The sequence below is a fragment of the Neolamprologus brichardi genome, chromosome 11, assembly GCF_056152115.1.
Source record: "Neolamprologus brichardi isolate AB-2024 chromosome 11, ASM5615211v1, whole genome shotgun sequence".
Taxonomy (NCBI): Eukaryota; Metazoa; Chordata; class Actinopteri; order Cichliformes; family Cichlidae; genus Neolamprologus; species Neolamprologus brichardi.
This window is the reverse complement of record NC_142114.1, coordinates 24,048,016-24,054,344: the sequence shown is the minus strand read 5'-3', so window position 1 is coordinate 24,054,344 and position 6,329 is coordinate 24,048,016. Positions and strand designations below refer to the sequence as shown.

The window sequence follows — 6,329 nt, the reverse complement described above, 5'->3', positions numbered from 1 at the left end:
TATTGGCAATTGGTAAAATATTGTAGTATAAGTCTAGTCTTTCTTTTTTCTTTATGAACCATACCATGAAAATATGGGAAAGAGGATGATGCAGAAGTATACAAAGGGTCAGAATGAGTTAAGTTGTGTCTGACCAGGTGAACTGACCAGGCTTACATGGTTATGAGAGGGATAGTGGATACATTGGACACAGGATTTTGATTATGGAGCTGCCAATCAAGAGAAAAAGGGGAAGAGCAAGCCAGATTCACATTTGTTTACTAAAATGGTAGAGTATGATCTTACCTGTTGGAAAACTTTACCCGTCTCAAAAATATTTTTTTCGTGTTGATCCCTAATAAACCCTCTATTTCTTGGTTTAAGTCACTACACTCAAACATCTCAAAATTTTTATGGAAAAAAATCGATTGCAGTATGTTTTAAAAATAGGTCAAAACAAAGATTTTTAGAGAGCTCATTGTTAGGGCTAGAACAAGCACTCAGTTAAAGAGTAGAAATCTGCTTTAAAACTGTTTTAAATCTTCACTTATCCTCTGTAAACTAACACCCATTTGGAGTCTTGATATATCAGAAAAAGAAAATACAACATTTTCCCTCGTGGCACGAGAAACGAATTACAAATGTAAAAAATCTAGAACATGTTATTCAATACAGAAACTTTACTTAATTCCAATAACTTGTATCAAATTATGAAATCAGCAACAGTAAATTTCTTGAATATCAGTAAATGAATGGTAAATGGTAAATGGCCTGTATTTGTATACTACTAGTCTTTACTACTTTACTAGTCCCTAAGGACCCCAAAGCACTTTACACATCCAGTCATCCACCCATTCACACACACAGTCACACACTGGTGATGGCAAGCTACATTGTAGCCACAGTCACCCTGGGGCACACTGACAGAGGCGCCTGTGATACAGGCAAGATTTAATACCAATCAACTGAACTGAAGTTATTTTTAAAATAGATGACTCAATTTCCTTCCCAACTGACAAATGGGAGCAAGATCAATCCCTCAAGATAAAAACTTCTCAACACAAATGTGTTTAAATTCCTTAATCTGAGAACTATATGCAAGCTCTAAGGTTTTGTACGCCTGTTCAGAGTTTCTGGCAGAGTATATATGAATACCTATGCACATGGTTTAGTTGCTGTATTCCAACCTTACCTCACTATGAGTCTTAGGTCAGGTAAGTGAATTATCTATGGATGTGCATACAGCAAACATAGTTCTGAATGCCTTATATACCTCTTGAAGAAAACTATCCTTGGGAACTGGAAATCGAAAAATTATTTGTGCATTACTCAATATAAAAATTTAATCTAGAGAGAATGTCTGCCTCCTCAAAATAGCAAATGGGGAAATTTGAATTTTGATTTTCTCTGCTTGCCGCAGATCAGATATATTCTGTACTCACCAAGAGCTTTTTCTGATTTGTGTTGCATAAAATACCAATAGCTCCATGAAGCCATGGAACCATTTGAGGTGACTCATAGTTTTCAATACATATAAAAATACTCAGAATAAAATTATTTTGCCTCCCAATAAACAATCTTCTTTATGATTTTAGTATATCCAAAACTAAAACAGGATATACATTTTCAATAAGAAAATATTTTAAACTGTTAATTCTCAGTGCTTCTGATTTTAACCTTTCACATAAATACAACTATCTTAATGTACATCATACACATAAAGGTATGAGGTACCTGCCCACCTGCAAACTTTAGCTTCACCAATCAGAAGAAACAAAGAGGCATAAAACAGCTCATCAGACACTCTTTAATCTGAGCTTAGGATAAATAAGGATTATTTCCAACTATCAGTCATGCAAAGCTACGCTATTATAGTCCAGCAGTCAGAGTATAGAGATGGAAATTAGTTGAATTACACAGCAGATCATCTGAGGAACATCAGCCAATAACGTTCAGACTAAACCGACCCACAGTCTTCCTTCTCACAGTAACCGGCTGTCTCCTCCTCTCTGTGGAAAATCTTCCCATCAGGCTGCGTCTTCCACCTTCTCTGATCCCTTGCTCCAGCACCTTCTCCCTCACCTGAAACACAGTTTTCACACATTAACAGAAGCTCCTCATTAATCAGCCGTTGTTTCCGTAGTGAGCAGAAAATGTTGTTCGTGCTGTTTCTGGCGGAAATGTACCAAGTGAACTGGCTGGTGATGAAACTGAAGTTTGTTATTAGGCCTCATTGCCTGTCATTGGGTCACTTTGTCTCCTCACAGTAATCTGAAATTAAATGACTTCTTCAAGTTAAGAATGAAAAAAAGATAAATAACAAAAATCGATGGGATTCCATTAAATGAGCCCCGTATGTCTGCAGCTGTGTGCTGTCACGTTTCCCTGAACCTGGACTGCACAGACTCACTGCTCTCTATCATTTCACAGTAGTCATAGCAGTCTGTTCCTTGTATCGGGGCCTGTGTGTCCTCTGACCTGCTGCAGGATGGATTCTTGCACTGTGGGGTCGTTCAGGTCTGCAGATCCTGCCCTCAGCTGAACCTTCACTGACCTCAAGGCTCGAGAAGATTTGACATCTGCAGAGAAAGAAAAGGCAGAATTTCAATTCAATTTTATATATACAGCGCCAAATCGTTGTCAAATTAAGATAGATTTTGTGTTGTTGGTTCTGAAGATCTGGATGGATATTTTAATGTATTCTTTATTTCTATTTTTCCAAGACTTGGATATTTGCCTTTTTTTATATAACTTGGCCTACCCTTTTTAGTTTTGTTAATATTGGCAATAGTGAGAAGTACTATGGTTGGATTCAAATGTATTTAATATAGGGCATCTAATTAAGGTAAATGTCATGTTTTTAGTTGTTAGAATCTGATGAGCAATATTTTATTTTATTATTTGTTATTTTGTTTTTCAGTTTTCCCCCTGAGTGATTGCCACCTTAATGTGGTCAGGGGGGTTGCGTGACTCAGTGACACTAAGAGCTAAACCTGCAGAAGCTAAGCCTTCAGGGGGGACACCCAAGTTAGTCAGGTTTTAGGGTAGAGGTCTGACAAAGTGCAATCCAATTACAAGACAAAAACAGTTATTCAGAGCACCCCACACAACCCTTACCCCTTTCTTTCCTCCGTTGCCACCATGTGCCCCCTTTACATTTCTGTCTGGAGGAGGAGAGGAGCTGCAGAAAGGCGTGTAAGCTCTGCTTCCTGATCACAACTCTGGATAGTCATATTTTGGGGGGTTTAATAAATTTGGATGCCGTCTCTCCTAACAAGACCAGGTTTCCTCCAGAAGGTTTGCCAATTATCTATGAAGCCCACATCGTTTATCTGAAAGACAAAAGATCAGACGGATTCAGACCTGCAGCTCAAATGTTCAGTTTGTCAAACCCTGGTTCCAAAGTCCAAAACACTCACCATTAAAGCAGAAAAAGCTATGTTGTTCTGAGCACTGTCTTGTGGACCATGATCCATCACTAGATATTGTAACACACTCCCCAGTCCCTGGCTGTCCCGGGGACCAGGAATGAAACCAGGATGACTGAACTGGACCGAGGCGAGACCATTTCCAGCCGCTCTTGGAGAGTCCAATCCACACCTCTGTGCTCCCCGCCCATTTCTGGGTTTAGTTGACATGACAAAGATCTTTGGAGATTGTACGAGTGTTTCTGTGACTGCTTGAAGCTTGTTTACAGACACCTTTAAAATAATCACTATGGAGCAGTTCAGTTTGTGCTTTCTTTGATTTTCTGATATCAAAAGTTTTATTCAAACTATAAATGAGGCGACTGAGATGAGTTTACAGACCTGAGAGCAGCAGGAGGATCAGTCCACACCCCTTCATGGCTGAGAGCTGAAAAATTGTGAAGAACGTCCTCATGAATCTCATCTGCAGCTGCTCTATCATTATTAATCATAACACTTAAACCAGCATCAACAAAGAGGCAGATGTCTCTGTCATTCACTCCATTTCTATCCTAATCTAATGATTCAAACAAAACTATCAAACATATTTATCATTAGAAATGTTCAACTTTAAAAAGTGTTGTCTTTATTCAATTATCATCATTTTGTTTATTAGAATACCAGATAATGAATGTGTGAGATTATCAAATAAACCAAAACAAACATATGCATAACATACCTGACACGATGAGAAAGCAGCCCAGTGTTCATTAAAGTGCATTTGATTAAAGATGCTCAGAGTCATTTAACTGAAGCTGACTTATTCAAAGTTATTACAGATGCAAACAGACTAACGTCTGGCAGAACGGGCTGTGAATTGGAGCTAAACAATCCAATCATCCAATTTGTGCCCAGAGATGTTATTCCAAGCTAGCCCTTCCGACATGTATCCAGTCTGCAGTTAGAGATCTTATTCTGAGTATTCACAGCAGCCGTAAGCTTCTCCAAGATCTTATCCGTGCTGCACTCAATGAGCCCATTTTGAGAAATTCACACCTCTCCCATCGTTTCAATCAAAGCGGGCAGCCTTGTGGGGGTTTGAACAGCCGGTTCCGCTTTCTTAATTCTTCGATAAGTCAGGGCCAAGCCAGCTCCGATCTGCCAGAACCCTGTTACCATGGTTCCGAATAGGTAGATACCTTCAGCAGTCAGGCTCACCCAAGCCCAAACTTCTCATTGAGAAAGGGGTGTCAATTGCATTTAGGGACCAGTTGATCCCATAATTCCTCTTTTAGGTTTTAGAGAACAGACTGTGAGAGAATGTTCCAGGGAAAAGTAATACAAAAAACACGAGACTAGACAAGGACATAAGAGGCTAAGCAGGGAAGCTAAGGGAGAGGAGGAGGAGGAGAGGAGAAAAGTGCGACCGCCTTCTTTAAGAGCAAGAGCCTGAAAAAAAAATTATAGATCTGTTCTAAAGTTAAATCATTTTTTTCTGCCTCCAATATATATTTTGTGGTTGTACATAACAGAACAATGCTTAAATAATTATGGATCTTTGACACATTTCATTTTATTCTCAAGAAAACTATGAATAATTTTAGTTGTTGAAATAACTTTCTTTTTCTTTTTTTTTTGCTATATAAGAACTCGTCTTGTAATAAATCTTTTCCATCACTAGCAACATGCTGGGGAATTCTAATACTAATTATGGTCCTTCGATTCTATTGTGAGTATAACTTTAAAACTTACATGCAAAGTAGTGTGATGTTTTATATTTGATTGTGCTTTTTAACAGTTATTGTTGCATTAATTTATAAGAAACATAAAAATATTCAAACCACTTAAAAAACTAACTGCTGTCCTTTGTAACTTTATAGTCTCCACAGTTTTAAAAAAAAACAGATCACAAACTTGACTGCAGAGACACAGATGCTCAAAATGAAAAATGAGGAGCTGGAGACACAGAAGAAAAACCTAACAGTAATAATACAACAGATGACAACATCATGGAGTGACTTCAATGTTAGTCGAGCTCAATGGAGCATTGATGCCTATTGTCCCAAAGAAAATAACAGTATGTTCCAAATATATTTATACAAAATTACCTAAGTTAACATAGATATGCACTGATGTTGTTTATTGACAGTTCTCTATTCTTGCAGACAGAATATGTGAGCCTTGTCAGGCTGGCTGTTGTGATTAATGAAGAAGAAAAGGTACTGAGAAAATTGTGGGACACGTTATTACAGACTTCATGAAATAAAAATAATTTCTTTAGATTGAAAGCTTTCTTAAAGCAAATTGTTTAAATAACTCTGACAACTTTCTCTTTGTCCTCAGAAAACTGTCAATGAAAATAGTTGGAAATATGATGAAAACAAAGGATACTGGATTGGTCTGAGAGTTGAAGATGGGAAATGGAAGTGGCTGGATGGAAGGGATATGACTAATAGGTAAGAGACACTTTGACTTAATATAAATTCCAAGTATTTCCCAAATCTGGAATAAATCAATTACAGTGTACCAGTGTCCATCAGCCTTGAGCAGATTTGTTGTTTTCCTCAGCTCCTGGATCAACCTGCTGTCTCCTTCTGATGGTCACTGTGCAATCTATGTCCAAGACGAAGGATTTAAATCAGTGAGCTGTGATGAGAAGAACCGATGGATCGGCAAAAAGAAAGCTTTGTCTGTTTGAATACTGCAGTAAAACTTTAGAGGACTAGTCTCAGTTTCAAATTATAATATTAATGATGATATTAATAACTGGTCAATAGAGGGCACTGCATTACTTCAAATCAAAGAGTCGTTGTCTGAAGTATTGGCATTGAGATTTTTTTAATACTATGTTTAGGACTAAAGTTTTAATCAAGCCAAGAACAACACTGTTCAAACTGCTGTAACATGTTTAATCCAGATGTGGAAGAAGCTCAGCTGGCCTCT

The 6,329-nt window shown here is 37.8% G+C and overlaps 1 pseudogene; it reads left to right on the top strand.

Moving 5' to 3' along the window:
• Nucleotides 1–4,330: 4,330 nt before the first annotated feature.
• Nucleotides 4,331–6,084, top strand: LOC118456121 (asialoglycoprotein receptor 2-like; annotated as a pseudogene).
• The last annotated feature ends 245 nt before the right edge of the window (nt 6,085–6,329 follow it).